General features: G+C 40.3%; 1 long non-coding RNA gene across 3 annotated transcripts; it reads right to left on the bottom strand.

Annotated features, from left to right (window-relative positions):
• Window positions 1-16,711: 16,711 nt before the first annotated feature.
• Window positions 16,712-19,831, bottom strand: LOC4345637 (uncharacterized). Of its 3 annotated transcripts, none has more exons than XR_001548006.3 (4): window positions 19,665-19,831; window positions 17,947-18,069; window positions 17,700-17,802; window positions 16,712-17,569 (listed from the first exon to the last, which is right to left on the bottom strand). It is a non-coding gene; the product is annotated as an uncharacterized lncRNA (long non-coding RNA). The 3 variants fall into 3 exon arrangements; XR_001548009.3 differs by having other exon boundaries at window positions 17,966-18,069; XR_001548010.3 differs by lacking the exon at window positions 17,947-18,069.
• Window positions 19,832-21,379: the final 1,548 nt, after the last annotated feature.

Raw genomic sequence — 21,379 nt, 5'->3', positions numbered from 1 at the left:
GGTAAGTAAATAGTGAGATTTGTGAGGGGTGGAATGGTTAAAATATGAGGGAAGGAGAGGAGAGGTGTGTTTTGCGGAGTGGGGCTTGCTCTTTTGTTTATTTACAAGTTGTGACCATTTTGTTCTTGGAGGCTAAAAATAGGGGAATATGTTTTGCCCGGAAAATTTCGATAACATGGAATGGAAGCTACCAGAATATGTTGTCGATATGGATGAAAACAAGTACTCCCTCCGTTCTATAATATATGACTTTTTAGTATTATCCATATTCATCTATGACGTAACATTATAGATGATAGATGATTGTGGGTAATGCTAGAAAGTCTTATATTATGAAACGGATAAGATAAATTTTTAGGAACCATTTACACGGTATAGGTGACATGTTTATATCTACGAGTCTGTAGAATTTTGAACGGTCATCAGATTTGTATCTAACATGTTGTGTCCATTTATTGCTTTAATGCAAGAACCACCCTCAACTGAACCTAACCATAACACATAATACTTCCGCCTCATGAATAACCAGTTCTGTCATGTATATATACCGCATCAGTTAAATCATGTACATGCTCCTTCATTTGTACACGAGAAAGGAATAGAGCATAGAAGTAGCAAAAGGCCATGGCAGGGGATAGGAATAGTCGTCATGCATTCGGGGATCACTATATGTGTGGGAAGTTCCATCAGATCGAGCCACGTGAACATAGGCATGCAGGTTGTTGAGGCTGTGTTTAGTTAAGCGTAAAGTTTGTGTTTAGTTAAGCGCAAAGTTTGGATTTTGGTTGAAATTAGAGATGATGTGACTGAAAAGTTATGTGTATGACAGGTTGATGTGATAGAAAAGGACTGAAGTTTGGATCCAAACTTTGGATCTAAACACAGCCTGAATGTATAGGGACATCACTCTTAGAGGTATAGCCCTCATCAGCGCAGGAATAGAATCATCGATTGGACTCATCGAGCGCGATGCCGCAAACGTTGAGGTCTCGTCAAGCGCGGGGAAATAGTTGCTATGGGATAATAACGTTGGGACTCATTGAGGCATGACGTTGAGGGAATGCAACCGCGTCATGGGATGTTGTGAATAACAAGACATGTTAAACGGGTTTTGTTGAGCCCAAAACAACGAAAGTGAAAAGAATGGTTTGGGCTAATTTGTTTATACTATACAAATTAAGCATTTTTTGGCCCAATCTATGAACAATTCTAGACGCTACCATGTCCTCTATACTGAAGGAGTTACTAGAGTTAAAAGAGAAAGAGACCCAATAAAAGAATCTAAAGTAAACTAAATGTTAAAAAGTCTCTTTTCAAAAAAAAAAAAGTTAAAGTCTATTAAATTTATAACCATGTTTTATGTAAAAAACACTTACCGAATCAGTAAAATTCATTAAGAGCAACCTATCTCTATCTCTATTATTATAAAAATTGAATATATTTTTACCGGTATTTTGGTACGTCATCCATGTATGAGTCGGTTTTTAAGTTCGTTTGCTTTTGGAAATACATATTCGCATTTGAATTGGTTTTTAATATTGTTCACTTTTGATAATACAGAAGGAATCATATAAGAAATCTGTTTAAAAAAACTCGCATACTAACTTGAAACGATCGGGCTCCTAACTGTAGCTCATGATTTTCTAAAAATATATATATCCAAGCAAACTCCGACGGTAAATTTCATTTTAATTAAACCATATAATAATAATAAGATTAAAATAAATTTCACCAGTTGCAACACACGAGCATTTTTTTAAGTAACTAATAAACACATAGAAAACATGGTGCGGCATAATTTTATTTCACAAAAAGTCTGATACACAAATGACTGACACTTGTCGTATTTTTTAAAAAAGTAACGGATTCATTGAGTCTTTTCTCCGAACGGGGGACTGGGGTTTTGACTTTTCTCACGGTTCATAGTGAAAATCTTGTATAAGACGGGGGGCGTTACTGCAAAAGGCGAAGAGCGCGGGCTTCTCATTTTTTGGACGCTGACAAAAAAGGGAAACCGCCTCGAAGTAACGGCGACGACGTGGAGAGGCCCAGAGGGTTTCCCGATCACCCCTCCGTTTTTATCGTAATGACGATAACGCCATTCGTGTAGGAATGGGGATCCCGTCCGAGCCGTTCCACACGCAACAGCGGAGAAGGCACCGCAGGATATGGCGCCACGTTTCACTTCCGTAGAAAACGGAGGGAACAAGGGGAAAAGATGATGAACGGAAAATAGGGCACATATTATTTTTATTTTCTTTTATTTACGTAAAATAGAAAAAAATGTATTCCACATATTATAATATATCCATGTTTTGAAACTTTGGTTAATTTTGTATTATATAAATTCAGTAAGTTAATGACATAATAATAATTATACTTTTCAAGACAAAAGATACATGCGTACGATTTATATCTCTACTATTATAAAAATTAAAGATGTTTTTTTGCCGGTACTTTGATACGTCATTCGTGTTTGAGTTGATTTTTTAATTTTATGTTATCTATACTACTTAAATTTCAATTGTCTGTTAAAAGAGGAAAAAAAAGTCGAACTCAATGAGGTAAAAAAAAAGTCCGATTCAAAAGCGATAAAAAGAGCTTCTGTCTCGGTAAAATATAAAGAAAAAACATCTGATCGAAAAAAAACCTTTTTTTAATAAGTCCGTTTGGAAAAAAAAAAGTCCATTTGGTTATTTGGCACAGGCATTTTTTCCCTTTTTTTTTTTTGCACGCGAAGGAGTTTTTTTCACATGCGCTTGGTTTTTTCGTCCGTTTTTTAATCTATTGGCGCCTCCCGGCGCTTGGTTTTTCGGACGCCGGTTTTTTCTCCCGTGTGTTTTTGGTTTTTTTTCATCTGGTTTTTTAACACGATCTGTTCACCGCACGCCTCCCGAGTTTGAACCCTAGCGCCGTGCTGCGCCGCCGCCATATCGATTGTACATTTCTCCTCCAATTTGATTGCAAAAATCGATTCCCCACTCCTCCGCCATCATTTTCTCCATTATTTTCCCTTTCGATTCGGTCTTAATTCATCGGATTTAATCTCCATTTAACAATTGCCGATGATGACGGTGATCTTCCCCGGACGTTTTTATGCCAAGTTTTACACTCTAATTTTGGAAAAAAAACGGAAAGAGGAGATCGAGTGGATCAAAAACCCTGAACTAATTTTGGTTGATCGAGAAAGAATCGGTCAGATTTGATGGGGGAGAGTTTTACACTGATTTTGGAAAAAACGGAAAGAGAAGATCGAGTGAATTAAAAACCCTCAACCAAAATGTGATCGGGAAAGATTCGACCAGATTTGATGGGGAGAGATTTGCTCCGGCAACCGTACGGCCACGGGACTATCTTCGGGAGATTGACAATGGTAGTAGACTGTGCGAGCTGCGCTTACGGCTCCACTTGTGGCTGGGTCGAAGGGAAGTAGGCCAAACGGAGGGAAGTAACGGACTGGCCAAAGATAGTAGTAGACTGTGCGAGTTGAGTTTACGGCTCCACTTGTGGCTGGGTCGAAGGGAAACAGGCCAAACGGAGGGAGGTAGCGTACTGGCCGAATATGGTAGTAGACTTTGAGCTGCGCTTCGACTCCACTTATGGTTGGGTCGAAGGGAAGCAGGCCAAACAAACAGAATGAGGTAGCGGACTTGCCTAGGGCTAAAAATAAAGGAAGGCTATTGACCCTAAACCCAGGAAATATTTTCATTAACTTTTTTAATTATAATCTATAGTGATCCCAATGTTAGTGATCCCAATGTTAGGATTCTCATTAACTTTTTCAATTATAATGTATATAGCGATCCTAATATTTCAATTTATTGCTTAGCTCTTAATATATCAGTGAAAATACGTTTTTACCCGTTGCAACGTATGGATATTTTTTCTAGTTAGTTTAAAACTATACGAAGTTATTGATTGTAAAAGTTTGAGTAAAAGCTATTGTAAATGACTAAATGTCAAAAACCTTATGACTGGAGAGAGTACTATCAGAATGTATTCCACTGCTGAAAGAAAATCCGATATGTTCCGCTTCCTCAGTAGACACACTTGAGTATTACACATTGTCAGGGTTATGGATACCACATACCTAATAGTAGTTGATTAAATCTCGACAGGACCCACTACATACCATGTCCTATACGGAAGCAACCTTCGGATATAGGAGGAGTTCCGGATAAGGATAGACAACCAGAGTTCTACATGGAAATGACAATGACTACTCGGATTGTATCCATATTAGTTTCACTAGTTCTACTTGGACAAGGGGACACCTATGGGTATAAATACAAGCCCCCTAGGAGGAGAGGGGATAGGATCAACACCCAACACAATCGACATAGAAGCCACAACATAGAAGTCTACATACGCCAAGACACGCCGCCGGATATCGACTTCAGGGATAAGCATGGCTAGTACCCTACGGTGTCTCCGGATACTGTTAGGAGAGACAAAAGCGCTATCTCTGATTTCGCCGGGCACGGATTCGAGGAGGAAGGCTACCCTGTTGTCGACTACGAGTCAGAACTTCAGACCGCCAAGTCGACGACAGTTAGATAGGCTACCCCAAATATTATACTGATGTGATTATCATGAATAAGAGCAATACCGGCTTCGGCCAACAGAATGTAGGGTTATTACCTGATAATTCAGGGGCCCGAACCTGTATAAAAATCCCTGTCTCCATCTCTTTTACCTCAGTCTCGCGTATACCCTAGTACCAACGATCCCCATGCCATGCAAATACCGTAGTCGAGACATCAAACGTCGACAGTAACGCGCCACGTAGGGGCATTTTGGTGCTTCAAGGTTTCGACGAGATGGGTTTAAGAGATGGATTCTCCGACAACAAGCTACTCGACGACTTCGGCTGTGGAGATCTAACACGACCGGAGTATGTCTTCCGACAATATCGGAACCATCGTCATCAACAATTCGATCTCTCGAGATCGACCAAGCTTCAAGACGTCACCACCGCGGATCACGTCGATTTTAGGGTTGTCAGTCGTGGTGCTTCACCATGGTTCGACTAACCCCACCGCAGCAAAGGATGTCGAAGCCAGACAATTTGCCGTATTAGAACCAACCAGCCGACCGATCGCATCGCCATCTACAAAAATATTAGCATGCATACCGTGGGGCCCATGCAGGCCACCGATATATGCTAATTATTGTGCGTTCAGAGTACAGTTAAGATCGGCTACCAAGGCTAAACAAGGTATTTAGTAAGATTAATTTTTAATTGATCTACTAATTCCGTAGATACATCCGGCATGTATCTTCACAGGTACGCAATATTTTATATACAATTTATCGTACCTACTCAGATCATACAATATTGTCAGATCTATAATTTATTATGTTTACCTATTACATGTTTTTTATACAATACCTATTGCGCGAGTGTCCCCAATGTTAAATCGACTACAGTTTAATGCTGGGGGCTCGCTCTATTTTCTTTCGTATAAATCATGCTTGCTTACGGTTTACATAATGCCTGATATTTATATCTGCTCGTCATATCCTGATAATGCTAGAAGATCCATGTAGTTTTTGAGTACATACTCGATATTATCTGATATATGTCTTGTCTTCTAGAAAATATTTTTCAGGAACAATTGAGCACTCGAGTAGGCTGTGGTCAAGTACACCATATTATCGAGAACGATCTCGACAAATGCAGAATCGTCGCGCCCAACCCACCAACGAAGACCGACGAACTATCTCATAGCGCCGGCCTGTTGACAGAAAACACGAGGCCTAGGAGATCTGCTTAACTCCTGTGCAGGTCCAAAGCTCGCCTTCGGATGTATGAGCGTGCCAGTTGATTTGATCCTGTAATCAACAAGAAATAGAGACAAAGAATTCGTGGTTAAATCTATAAATGATAGCCGATCGGCTAGATGCCGATGACATACCATTTATCTTATGCCGATGTCATATGTACATCGATCGGCAAGTATTAGTAAACAAATCAGAACTAAATCTACTCGATCGGCTGTAGATATTAATCATATGTAATCCTTATATCGATATATACTTAAATCAAGTGGTTGGGATAGATCGGTCACCTTGCCGAGATAGTATAAATCACTTAGATGGAAATATATATTAATAATAGGATTATATATGTTCATAGCATAGCCGATCAGATAGATCTAGCATGTATCGGCTAATACTCCGATACCACTCTATATTAAGATATTAAAGCAAGTAGAATACATTAAACAGGAGCTTAATATACTTAAACGCAGCAAGATCTTAATATAAAGGGAAGATCTAACATATCAATCGAGCATATAAGATAAAAGTAGTTAAATCAGATAAGATCGGCTGAAACTCCGATACTACCCTAATCGGCAACCAGAAGGCAGGCTAGAGATTGAAATTCTAAGCATGACTTAATAGATCAAACCTAACTGATGCAGCATTAAGTATGAAAAGAAGAAAGAAGAACAATATCTAGACAATCAAGCCGCTGGATGTTTCATAAAGTGCTAGATATCTTATATAATCTAGGTCAACGTCGCTATTTAACCTAGTCGGCTGCCTTCTGTCGACATATGTTAGCCGATTGTAGGTTAGATGACGATATTGTCGAAGATTATGTAAGATATATGATAACTTGACGAATTACATATACAAGACTAGAGTGTCGTAAAGATGGAAGCACTAATCCCGAGAACACAATCCATCATAACAAGTTTTACCTCTTGTTGAAGATCGAAACCGATGCAGCTCAACCCGAAAGCAAGAACTCGTCGAAATAAAACTAAAGCAAAAAGGTGGCGATGCGCCGAAATTGTATTGAACGTGTGTGTTAAAATTTACATAGGGCTTGGGGTCTATTTATACCCGAGAATTACAAGATATGTCCATACCAGACACGACTATTATCTCTAACAAACTCTAAGATACCATAAGTCTTTGCGGCAGACTTTTGCCCTAAACATATCTCTAAGGAAATTACACAAAACATCCTAATTAATAGATACAATTGCCTTCTCAGGACTCCATCCATATATGACAATCATCTTGAAGCACGTCAACTCAAACCCAATATCGGATACAAGTCGTATCGTCGGAATCGGCTGTATCACCTAACCCAGTCTGATTCAGACTTAGCCGATTATAGTCGTAGCCGATCTGGACTCCAGCCGATCCTTACTATGTTCCCACAACAATCCTTATCTCCGACTCCACTTCGATCCCATCTTCACTTCCGATGCTGATATTACCAAATTTGGTTGTTAACACAGCAATCGCTGGACTACTTGAGAAAAGGTTGTTAACGGATAATTCCTCGCGAACATCGTCGGCTTGATCACCCGACATGATTGCGAACGGACATCCGGATATGCTACAAGTTGGGTGCGTGAGTCATGCTAGCCATATGAGACGCACATGCAATAAACCAACTCTAGCACCTCCATTGGTGTTCGAGAGATAATTCTACTCGCTTGCTGGTTCTCGAACCAATACGTAGCAATCTCTCGCACCGCAACTTCCATTGGTATTCGAGAGATAATTCTACTCGTTCGCTGGTCCTCGAACCAGTACGTAGCACTCTCTCGCACCGCAACTTCCATTGGTGTTCGAGAGATAATTCTACTTGCTCGCTGGTTCTCGAACCAGTATGTAGCAATCTCTCGCACCGCAACTTCCATCGATGTTCGAGAGATAATTCTACTCGTTCGCTGGTTCTCGAACCAGTACGTAGCAATCTCCCGCACCGCAACTTCCATTGGTGTTCGAGAGATGATTCTACTCGCTCGCTGGTTCTCGAACCAGTACATAGCAATCTCCCGCACCGCAAACTTCCACGACTTCAAATGATCGAGAGACACCTACTCACTGGTTCTCAACCAGTCAATCGTAGCGATCTCTCGTACATTTACTTCTAGTGGTTGAGTTACGACTACTACCTGGTTCTTGACCAGAGGTGTAGCGATTCTCCCATTACCTCTACTTCAACAAAGTTGATATCATGTACACAATATTGCCAAGTGTTTTACCCAGAGATCCCTTACCACAGAAGACACCTAGCGTTGAAACCTATCCTAATGTCCCTTTACGCCGTCTTGACAAGGCCTCCGAGGAACCTAAGGGAACTTCGGCTGGGGACGCCCAGAGCCGATAAGGCCTTATCGGATCCTTTAAAGACAAAAGACCATGTAAGATCTGGTCGTGTAAGAGTTCTCGCCGTGCGTATTAACCAAGCCGTGTAATCGGAAATTGGATTTTTCAACTTCACGGCTGGGGGCTAGGATCAGTGCTTGTTCAACCGAGGCAGGTCAAAGGTCCAAGAGCCTCATCATCCGAGAACGATTCTCCGACGACAAGGCTGGGGGCTAGGGAGAGTGTATGACTCTACAAACTGACTGGTCGGAGTCGGTAAGAGAGAAGACGCTCATATACAAAACACTGGTCTGTACATTCAATTCACTAGTCTGTTATATTATAACATGTTACCCTTTGAGCGTTCGCTCGAGGGCTATTTCTATCTAATATTCTTTTCAGAGTATTGATTTCAGGAAAATTCTATTCGACATTGACGAAGGCTCCATGTCTCTATGGTTCTACACCAAGATCGACTAAGGCGAGTACGACAAATGTCGACAAAGCTCCGTCGCAGATTCTGCGCTTTCTCGATCACTCGAGAACGGTTGATGTATCTCAACAAGGAATACGAAATGAAGAGATGGTGTACCCACCGAGATAAAATTTCTTGACTTCAATCCAAATTCTCGATTACAGCAAGACGGGAGACTTAGTCGCATGCTCTGTTCTTTCTTGGTTGACGTCGGAGATTGACTCAGACTAACCCTTTAGGTACCCACACGAGGCTGATAAAGGAAGTCTAATGTTATCTCTACACTCACCGAGAATGGTCATGTGCGCTCGATAACAGTTCCTCCAAGGTCTGCGGTTGAGAATATGAACTCGTTCATTTGCATTGAAGTCGGAGGCTACTGTCAGGGTTATGGATACCACATACCTAATAGTAGTTGACTAAATCTCGGTAGGACCCACTACGTACCATGTCCTATACGGAAGCAACGTTCGGATATAGGAGGAGTTCCGGATAAGGAAAGACAACCAGAGTTCTACATGGAAACGACAATGACTACTCGGATTGTATCTATATTGGTTTCCCTAGTTCTACTTGGACAAGGGGACACCTATGGGTATAAATACAAGCCCCCCTAGGAAGAGAGGGGACAGGATCAACACCCAACACAATCGACATAGAAGCCACAATATAGAAGCCTACATACGCCAAGACACGCCACCGGATATCGACTTCAGGGATAAGCACGGCTAGTACCCTACGGTGTCTCCGGATACTGTCAGGAGAGACGAAAGCGCTATCTCTGATCTCGCCGGGCACGGATTCGAGGAGGAAGGCTACCCTGTTGTCGACTACGAGTCAGAACTTCAGACCGCCAAGTCGACAACAGTTAGATAGGCTACCCCAAATATTATACTGGTGTGATTATCATGAATAAGAGCAATATCGGCTTCGGCCAACAGGATGTAGGGTTATTACCTGACAATTCAGGGGCCCGAACCTGTATAAAAATCATTGTCTCCATCTCTTTTACCTCAGTCTCACGTATACCCTAGTACCAACGATTCCCATGCCATGCAAATACCGTAGTCGAGACATTAAACGTCGACACACATGTCATTTGAGCTACGGCTAATAAGGCATGGAAAAATAAAAAATGCAACTAAAAATAATAGTGTATGTTTAAAGTTTTCGTATCGTTGTTAGCAGTTCAAGATGCCCTGTAAAATAATCAAAATGTTGATTCAACCATGCAAACTTGGCTAGTAGTTCCTCCGTTTCATATTATATTATAAGTTGTTTAACTTTTTTCCTAATTAAACTTTGTTAAATTTGAAAGTTTATAAAAAAATTAGCAACATCTAAAATATCAAATTAGTTTCATTAAATCTCAAATTAGTTTTGTGTTGAAAATACTACTATATTTTTCTATAAAAAAATAAAACTTAAAGAAGTTTAACTAGGAAGAAAGTCAAACGAATTATAATTTGAAAAATGAGGGAGTACTATTTTTCATCATTAATCTTATATGACAAAATACAAATTTATTCCTCCAAAACAAATTAGCCTTGCAACGAATAAAATAATATACGAAATTGAAATAGAGGGAGTTATCTAAAATACCTCCGTTTTAATATTATAAAACCGGACATAAGATATAGATTACAGTATTTTAAGACGTGTAAAGTAATTTTTAAATGGAGGAGGTAGAAAAAATACGAATAGTGAAATCAAATGTGTCAAAGTACATCAGTTGGTAACGAAGGAACTATCAATTCTATCCGCTTAAGCGCCGTCAGACTTAGAAAAAGAACTGCTAATTTAGTCAACGAATTTCTCTGTATAACCATCGAGCCACAGCGACATATCTGATGTTGTTTTAGATAAAACATCTCTGATAATGCAAAGATCTTTCTTTTAGATAAAACATCTCTGGAGTACTATGTTTTATTTTATACTATTTCTTTTTGAAGCTTGTAGTAACTTTTTTAGAGCCAATTAATTGTTTTTTTAATGATAAGGAAGCGTTTGCATGGATGCCAGTCATATTATTTGCCTCATATATTTACCCTTGTTCCACGTTAATCTGCAGGCGAAAGCTTTACTAGCTTGATCTCAAAAGAATCGTCCATGGTATGTGTCTTAGGACTGTTGTTGTTTTTAACACCTGAATGTGTAACACATGCATAGAACTGTTAACAAGGAGTATTAGAGGTACGGTGCTAACAATGAGTTTAACAGTACTCCCTCCGTACTCGTACAGGAAGGAAGTCGTTTAGGACAATGTTTAAGTCAAACTTTGGGAATATAAATTATGAATAACTATCAAGTTGTTGAGTTTGAAGATGTAATTATATGAATAGATTTGTCTTGAAAAATATTTTCATAAAAGTATACATATATTACTTTTTAATAAATATTTTTATAGAAACAAGTAGTCAAAGTTATATTTTGGAGACCATATCGAACGATTTCCTTTACGAGTACGGAGGGAATAAGAGGTTCAAATTCGTAGTACTATCTTCATCCTAATATGTAGTTATTTCTAGCATAGTACTTTGTCCCAAAATGAAGCTATTTCTTCATCTATCTCCTACTCTCAACCAATCACAACCATTATCCTTTACCTACTTTTTCTTTTTAACTAATCACATATTCCCTTCAATCATTCTCACATACTTCCTTAGTTAATACCCGTGCCAACCTAAAAAATGTTTACATTTTCGGGTGGATGAGGTACTACCTTTTAATCTCTGCATTAAGAAAAATCAACCTAGGATAATAAACTTGGATTCATTATTTTAGGTGGTGTCAAATCATCATCTACTTATAAGTTGTTTTTTAATGGAGGGAGTAAGTTGCTTTAAGGCCTGTTTAGATCCCCTAGCAAAATTTTACACCATATCCCATCGAATGTTTGGATACATGCACGAAGTATTATATATATATATATATATATATAAAATCTATTCTACACCCCCCTCCCATGGGTCAAACCCACCTCCCCCCACCCTTCCTAGGGCCCAAAGCCCCCCTCCCACGTCGGTCAAAGCGTCCTCCCACCGGTCAAACCCGCCCACCACTCCCTCCCCCGCCCACCACTTTGCTGCTCTCGTCTTGCAGGAATCGTGCAGTAATAGGATGGTCATCGTGCAGTAACAAGACCACATTATCGCAGTAACAACGTCAAAAAGTAGCTATGATGGATCTTGTTTCGTTAAGCGTTTTTTTATGAACTTCATGGTGCAAACGGATTGAAAATACAAGATATGATGTGAGAGATATTGCTCTCTAAAGATTGAGATTTACCTTTTTTTAGTCCTCATCTCACTGAAACAGCGTAGTAACATGATGGCCAATATGCAGTAACACCTCTGCTTTTCGCTGTAACAATGTTAAAAAATAGTTATGATGGTTCTAGTTTCGTTAAGCACTTTTTTTGACGAATGCCATGATGCAAATGGGTTAGAAAAATAAGACATAACGTGTATGTTAGTACTCTCTAAATATTGAGATTTAAAATACTCTAGATCTAAAAAAACATTACTACTATAGGGCCACTGTTACTATGCATGTTCTCTGTTTACTATAAATTTCGTCATATTGTTACTGCCAAAAGTGCAGTAACAACCTATACATTTTTCCAGTAACATATGATGTTACTATATTTCTGGGATAATGTTACTGCCGAATCATAGTAACAAGGTATGATTGTTATAGGTACATAACTGATTTGTTCACAAATCATCATATGGTGATTTGGTTAGAAGTGCTTGTCATAAACCATGAGATCATTGGTTCAAGTCTTGAATTCACCAATTTATTTTTAATTTTTCTAAAAAAGAGAGAAGAAGGAGGGAGAGAAAAAAGGAGGGGGAATCGGAGGGAGGGGGCGCTGGGGGAGGGAGGAGGGAGAGAGGGGCGACAGGAGGGAGGGGTGTATATATATATATATATATATATATATATATATATATATATATATATATATATATATATATATATATATATATATATATATATATATATATATAGATATATGTTACACAGATTGTGTGTAAATTCCGAGATGAATTTTTTAAGCCTAGTTGCGTCATGATTTGATAATGTAGTGCTACAGTAAATATTTGCTAATGATGAATTAATTAGGCTTAATAAATTCATCTCACGGTTTACAGGTGGATTATATAATTTGTTTTATTATCAGATTACGTTTAATACTTTAAATATATTTCCAAATATCCGATACAACACTATAAAATTTTACAACCCTTTTATCTAAACACAGCCTTATTTTAGGGCGGAGGTACTAAGTACTCCCTCTGTATTTTAATGTATGACGCTGTTAACTTTTTATCAACGTTTGACCATTCATTTTATTCAAAATTTTTGTGTAAATATGGGAATATTTATGTCATGCTTAAAAAATATCTGATGATGAATTAAGTCACAATAAAATAAATGATAGTTACATCAATTTTTTAATAAGACGAATGGTTACACGTTGGATAAAAAGTCAACGGCATCATACATTAAAATATATTTAAAATATATAGATAGAGGAAATACATGAACAGTGGCCGACGACGTCATCGGATCATCACAACGGCCGCGGCGGCAGTAGTAGTGCTCGTGCACGATACTCCCATTTCTCATCCCCCATCCCCTGCGCTCACAAGCTCTGTGCCCCCCTATCCCTCGGAACCCAAACCCCCCTCTGTTCTTGCCACGAGCAATACCACATATGCCCCGCGCCCAAAATCTCTCTCAAAAAAAAAACGTTCTCCCTCCGTTTCGAAATGTTCGACACCGTTGACTTTTTAGCACATGTTTAACCGTTCGTCTTATTCAAAAACTTTTATGAAATATGTAAAATTGTATGCCTACATAAAAATATATTTAACAATAAATCAAATGATATGAAAATAATTAATAATTACCTAAATTTTTTAAATAAGAAAAAATCAAACATTTCGAAACTAGCAAATCCAATAGCGTCGCATTCATCTGTGTAATCATCGCCGATCCCGATGCCGCCTCCGCCCCCGCCCCGCCGCGCTGGATCCAGCTCACCTACCAGGAGCCGGGCCCACCACCACACCCCACGCCTTCGTGCGCGCTGCCGCACGAAGCTGGAGTACCCATGACCCCCGGTCACTGACATGGTGGTCCCGCGGATACGTGGGCCCCAGCTGCCATAGGCGTAAGGTTGCGTAGCGGCGGGGGGCGTGTGGGTGGTGTGGGTGAGGGTGAAGGCGGTGGTGGGTTGGGTTGGTTGGTTGGGCTGACCCGGCTCTCCTCGCGTTGACATGGTTAGGAGGGATTAACCACACGTGACGTTTTGTATTCCTCGCAGTCTAGAATGTACTCCTACTCCTACTCCTGCTACTCCTATGTACTGGTAGAAGTATTTGAAGACATGCCTACCCTATTTAACTTTTTGGCTTATCCATATTATCTAGGATTTAAACATTTGAATAAATTTTAAGCTTTTTCTTATCACAGTTATTTATCCGTATCAGTTTTTGGATCACAAAAATATGAATACAAATCCTTATCCATGAATTCTTTTTGGGTTGCTAGAGCAAAGAATGAGACCACATGCACATGGATGTATCGGTACCAGTTAACCGTATTTTCAATTTTTCAGCCTGTCCGGTCGCCGTCATTGATCGAGCTTGGTGGCGACGTTTCTTAGTAAACTGATGTGTGGAGTTTTAATGTTTTCAGTAAGCATTGTTTAGCAATTAAACGAGTGTCGAACGAAGTTAACAAGGTACAATATCTACTAGTAGGAGGCTAGGAATACCTCTATCCTATTTAAGTTTACAATATCTAGGAGGCTAGGAGTACCTTCATCCTATTTAAGCATTTTTAAGTAGGAATGAGTATTAAGAAAGCAAGTAAAAACGATTGGAGAAATATTATGATTGATTGAGAAGGAAAAGTAGATGAAAAAGTTAAATGGAGAATGATTACGGTTGATTGTGAGGATTGGGAATGTGAAGAAGTAGCTTCATTTTGTACCTCTAGAGCAATGCTTTAAAATTTTTTGTGATGTTCTAGATGAGATGAGGTTTACAACTCTATGGTAGGTTAGAAAAATGGGCGTGCTAAAAAAAAATGTGTATATGTACCTCTTCCCTCCTAATAGAAAGAACCATGAACAGATATGAACTGGCTCAGTTGCCACTGCACACCATATTTATGGTTTGCACGTAATTGGAAACTGACGACCTCACTACTTCCTCCGTCCCATTTTAAGTGCAGTTATGGATTTTCGTATATAATGTTTGACTGTCCATCTTATTTTATTTTTTATGATTAGTATTCTTATTGTTATTAGATAATAAAACATGATCAATACTTTATGCGCAAATTATTTGTTTTTAATTTTTCATAAAATTTTCAAATAAGACGAGCACTCATACATTGGACACGGCAACCACAGCTACACTTAAAATGATACGGAGGAAGTATTTGCTACTAATAGTCGATATTGTGCTCGTTAAACAGGGCTTCTGACTCTTTGCCATCCTTCCCAATGGAGTATTCTCAAATACCATCTTTCCAAATAACCTTGATTATTTGCCATCTGGGCCCACTAGACTATTGCTATTTTGTCACTTTTAATTGCTAACTTAGCAAACTGGGTAACAAAAGACCTCACCCATTATCTCATCTCTCCTATCTTTCTTCCAACTCACTTCCTTTGGTTCGCGAGCTGCCTTGGCTCCGGCAAGGTCTTACACACCGGCGAGCTTCCCGCCTACGAACTGTACCCGTTCTTCTCCCTCCACTCCTCCCCCGTCATATCGTCGTCGCCACCATTCCCCTTTGTGGAGCTGGGATGCAAGGCCGGCCACCATGTTGGATCCTACGGGTGGCAACCATCGACAGAGACAGCGGCGATGGATGACTGGGTGGAAGACCTTAGAGGCGACGGATGGAGGTTTGGATTGCTAGAGACTTCCCGACATCCACGCCTCCTTCATTGTCATGCTCGGACGAGCGAGAGAGAGAGAGAGAGAGAGAGAGATAGAGAGAGCTCATTAGTGGACTGACAGCAACATCCACCTCCCCATCCCGGCGGCACCGTGAAGCCCTACCAGCCGTGTATCTAAGCTCGTCGGTTATCGTCGCCTCCATCGACAAGGAGCTTGTTGGGACGGGGTGGGTGGTGAACCACCAGCAACAACAACATCCTCCCTATCCCGGTGGGTCCGCGAAGCCCGACCGACTATGTCTCCGAGCTCACCTCCATCGCCAGCTTGCAGGACCTTGCTAGAATTAGGCCAACTCGCTGACATGAGGAAAGGGGAAGGACTGCCAAGGAAGAAGGTATGAAAAAGGAGATAAGGGGCTAGGAAGTCTTTTGTCACCCGGTTTGCTGAGCTACCAATCAAAAGTGGCAAAATAGCAATAGCCTAGTGGGCCCGGATGGTAAATAATTAAAGTTGTTTGGAAGGATGGCATTTGAGAACACGTTGTTAGGGAGGATGGCTAAGAGTAAAAAAAAAATCCCTTATTGAACACATATAATAGGAGATCTCAAATAGACATGAGAAAAAAAGCTTAGTAGAGAAAATACCTAGTCCTTGCCTAGTACCCTTGAGAAAATACCCGTAAACCCCTTTCATTTGAACTATGAACATAGAAATTTTGTAGGATTTTTGTTCTATATTTTTTTTTCTAAATGATCCTTAGAAACAAAGGCTGGACAATATAGAATTATGAAATATATATGAAATGATTCAATCCACGCAGGTTTTGAGGAAATTTAATATTGAGGTCCAACCTCATGGGTAGTTTCATTTTGATCTCTCCTCAAAATCCTGCATTTTCATGCCATCTAACCAAGCGCTATCTTTGTTTTTCCTTTTTTGTGATTTGTAGCCTTTTATTTTACACTTATATTTCTGTCAATCCTATGTTTCTCCTATCCTTGCATTCAGAGGAGCCCTTATTGTAACTTTGAACTGCTTGATTGGCTTTGAGCACCAATCGAGGATGAACATACAAGCAAAATGCGAAAAGAATAACAATGCTAACACATGACGACATGACATTAGTTGTAACTTTATAGCAAATTGATAGCAGGACCACCTTGTCAGATAGCATGTGAGCCAGCACCGTCAATGCTCAGTGAAAATTTCGTGCGTAACATTATAAGTTAATTAACTGAAAATCCTTCCAACCGTACAAATTTGATAATTTTACTGTCGAAGAACCTGCAATCTCATGAAATTTACAGTTCGGTAATTTAGGTAACTACAGATGAAGCTATGATCATTCTTAGCTGAGGTGCAAGCGAAGCGAAAACCCGACGTGACGATACAGTAGTTGCAGTGTTCTGAACGACCTAACAAGCAAGCACGTCAGTCAAAGGTCCGATAGGGCGTCGAAACAAAGCCTGAACCGAAGTAGCAGTCGAAAGTTCAGTAAACTGAACGCGATGGAATTGGACGAGATGGAAAAATCTGACCAAGGAAGCTGCTGGCCTGCTGCTTGCTGCTGCTGCACACGGAGCTGTTTGGAGTGTGGACTTTTGTGTGAAATGTGCGTGGAGCTGTCTGCCCGGGTTGCTGCTGTCTCTGTCTGCCACACTCACTTCTTTCTCTTCTTCTTGTTCCTTCATCAGGGTAACAAGTCGAAATTGGATGTGTCTTACTGTAACTGAGAGATCATCTCTGATGGAAACATATGGCAGTCTCCACATGTGGCCATTTCAATTGCAATGGGGGGGCCTCCTTGCTGCCGCTGTAACTCTGGTGCATTGAAACGGTGAGGGGTAGATGGCAAGCAGGGTCCATGCCATGTCTGCGCGATGTTGCCCCATGTGGTGTGTTATTGGCGATTTGCTTGTCCTCCACACATGCAGCTGAGCTGAGACCACCGCGGATTATTTGATTGTTTCCCTTCCCAATGTGATCCCTAGCAGGCTAGCATGGCCACTGAAAAATGAGTGGATGGGATGCACCCAGCCGCAGCTCTAGCCTGATAAATGATTTAGGTTTCAATATCTTGATATGCATGTACTCCAAAAGAATGACATGTTTTTGATAACAAAGAGAGAGGAACTTATGCCATTGCTAACTTCTATATCTTGGGGATAAGGTTCACATACCTGCTTTTGCAGTCGAAGCAAATAGATCGAATCTGCAATTCCGGTAAGCGTTGAGAGAGACGGTAATATCTTTAAAAGAACTCTCAGGAAGTGCAGCGATCCACTGAAACAGCCAAAATACATGATGAATAGTTGGTCAAGTCTCTACTTGTACTAACAAGAATGCAGTCAATTTTCCACCAGATAAATGCTATGACCCATGTGATTTTATTTTTCTATTCCCTTATGAGTAATCATGAATAATCACCTCCATAAATCATAATTACCGGCCATGACTTGTAAGGTCGTAAGGATAAGAGAAGACTGGTAGGCTTCTGTTTAGTTGTCGCTGTCTATTGCACCTGTCTGTCGCCTGAACCTATTTAGAATGCTGTGAAGTCGTAAACAGAAGGGGCAATCCTGGTTATTTTCTCTACTGACAACAGTCCACGATTGAACTGAAATAGAAGGATTAGCATGAACTAATCACTTCTGTATATTAAAAGTTTTAAATCCCCAATATTTCTCATATAGAGCTATCCTATGTGGCCATATCAAAGTGAAAGCATCACTTAAGAGGAGACTGGCGATATTTATGGATGCATCAAAAAGCTGTAGAGATATTTGTTGATGCAGAATCCAAACAAACTATGACAGTAGCTTGAATGAACATGAAAAATGTCGACAGGTGAAAAATTCAGGTCTAATATATAAATTACAACATTTCTCTACCCTACATTTTTTCTCTCCAGACCTGGCTTGTTTTCTTTGCTCCTTATCTTGGTCATCGACCACACTCTCCATCATCATCCAATCCTTGAGAAGGTTTAATTGTTGCAATACCAAATCTGATATGACTAAAGCTATGAAAGGGAAAGAACGATGGATACGCGAATCATTTCAAGCACATTTTGTGCCTCATGCAAGATAAGTTATCGAGAGGATATAACTCTTAGCAGCTATGACAAAGCTCGGAAAAATGCAGAACATGCTTCAGGAGTATTACTACCAGATGATTTCCAGCTTTTGTTTATTTTTCTTAAATTTTAAGTACCCAAAAGTACTTCAGAGTTCTGGTCTAATGGTCAGTTGGATTCACTACATATTCCCTCGACAAAATCACATCTTGTTCAGCTACTGCTCAAGTGCTCAGATGGCATTTAATATCAAATAGCCTCATGTATCAATCTTATCATCAATGCTTGGGCTTTCTAATTGCCCAGAAAACAGCTCAAAATAAGAGCCTGACCACAGGCATCACCTCAGTGTTTAAAAGAGGGAAGTTACGAAAGGTAACTCACACTAAATAGGACTCATCAATGGACTCTAATTTCTTCAGAGCTCGTCTTAACAGCATGTTCCGAAGCGCTAACATCGGTCCAAGAAGATCTTCATCTCAAAAATCCCAACCTGTATTTTTCTCTATCTAAAAAGCTTATGATCAGAAACAGACATGCCTTGCTCATCAGTTACTCAGTTAATTTCACTATTCCAATTTCCAAGCCAACGGAATCGTTTTTGCATCACAACGCCCACCATCCAGCATGCTGCAAAGCTGTAGCATCGGTTTTAGGAAATTCCATAAACACCGAGACATAGCTTCTCCACTACCTAAAAAGGCTAGATGATCGAAACAAAAAAAAACATGCCCTTGATTTACTAATCTCGCCACGCAAAGTTGCCAAGCCGACAGAACTGCCTTTTTTTGCATCGCAACACCCCACTAAGCCCGAAAGTGCCGCATCATCATCATCATCATCATCATCATCATCATCATCATCAGTATACTAGTTTATGCAACCGCACGGCACAGAAGGCGGCGGGCGGATCACGCACGATTCGTGGCTGGCATTCTCTCTTGGAGCTAGAAAAATCTCGCCGCCAAACAGGCAGCCGGATCTGTGGGGATCCCCAAATCATATAACTATGAAACAGTGATGAGGGTGATGTCGTGATGAGGTGGGAGAGGGGGGGGGGGCAAGGTACCTGATGAGCCCGAGCGGCGAAGGGTGGGCGATGCGTGCGGCGCCACCGAGGAGCGCGCGGTGGCGGCGGCGGCGGCGGCCATCGCCGCCGCGGCGGTGGGGGGTGGGACGCGATGCTCTCCGCGGCCGGGCTTCCTTGAGGCGAGCCAGTGTGGCCATCCTTTTCGTGGGCCGCACTCTAGACGTTGCGGCCCAGTATAAACGGTTTCGGGCTGGCCCATTTAGCTGTGCAAAATTCGTGCTTTCCTTTTTTTTCTCTCTCCCCTTTTAGTGGCATTTCTCTTCCATCAACGAATGCAACCAAAATATATTTCGTAGCATATGACATGATGCTGCTGCCATCGATGATCGAATACGAGATGTGGTATCCTATTACGATGAATCTGGATACATTCGTTATATTAGAAATCATCGCATTTCATATTAGGATAATTTATTTTGGAATGGAAGGAGTACCTATATGACACGAGATTTGCGTAGAGCGTAGGAATTTTGCAATGGTATGATTCTTATCCATTTTATTTCCATGAAAATTGATTGGAGATAGATAACACAACGACATGAATTAGGAGAGCTTGTATCACCGTTGGTATCTACTAATCGATGACTATAGTTTGATCTCCTAGCTCGCTAATTTTGCAAATTTGGTGATGAACATCATTTGCTTAGTGAACCTGACTATTTCTATTTCCGTGGCACAATAGTTTAGGTTAGTTGTGAGTTTGTTCTAGTTATGATTTTCGTCCAGTTTTTTCCTATTAAGATTGATGAGAACATCACTCTTTCGGTACGTACAAAGGAGAAACAAGAAGCACTTGAAAAGAGACTTGAAAAATAGAGGCCTAATTCATATCAAGTTCAAGCCCACCTCAGAATCCAAGAGCAACCCGCACTAAAATCGTCACCCAGATCTCATTCGGATTCCATTATGTATGGAAAGATAATGAGACCAACTTTCGAATGAGCCTTGTCTCACATCAAAATTCCTTCTAAGTCAACATGAATCGTCGAAACAAGAGAGCATATAGAATCTATACGAGTGTCACGTCACCGTCTTAACATGTTGTGTATCGTGTTGGAGTCCATTAGAGACTCGTCCAGGGCTTCTTGGTCGACTATATAACTTATTTATTTAGTAGTTGTCTCCGAATTATGGTTAGATTTGCTTATATTATTATGGCATTGCAGTTTCACGCTGCTTCGGTTTGTGAAATCCAACTTGTGAGATTCGTCTTATATTCATAAATTTTTCAGATTGCTTCTTCCACTCACTTGCTTGTATTCTCGATTTGCTTGTAAGAGATAGTCTTATCGAGGAGGTCAGTAATATTTCGGCTCGGTTGATAACCAATCGAAGAGTGGTTTAGTGATTAGGAGGGATTCGATCGTCCTGATCAGAGCCTTTAGATCATCGTTGAGTATCCATAATCGACTTTATCAATACCTATTGGAAGATCGAAACCCTAGTTCCTCATCCAAGGTTTAGTCTCATTTCTCATTTTCTCCTTAAAACAATATACCCTTTTCTATGTATAAAATGTCAGCATTGGTGACCGTGTTAAGAAAAGGATGGATGACCATATAAAAGGGGACATTCTCATACAATCACTTCGATACCAACATAAAACCAACATAGGCCGTTTAGTTCGCGAAAAAAAAAATTTTGGGTATCACATCGAACGTTTGATTGGATGTCGCAAGGAGTTTTCGGACACG

This window comes from Oryza sativa, chromosome 8, assembly GCF_034140825.1.
Source record: "Oryza sativa Japonica Group chromosome 8, ASM3414082v1".
Classification (NCBI taxonomy): domain Eukaryota; kingdom Viridiplantae; phylum Streptophyta; class Magnoliopsida; order Poales; family Poaceae; genus Oryza; species Oryza sativa.
The sequence above is the reverse complement of the archived record's forward strand: the minus strand, read 5'-3'. Positions and strand labels throughout refer to the sequence as shown.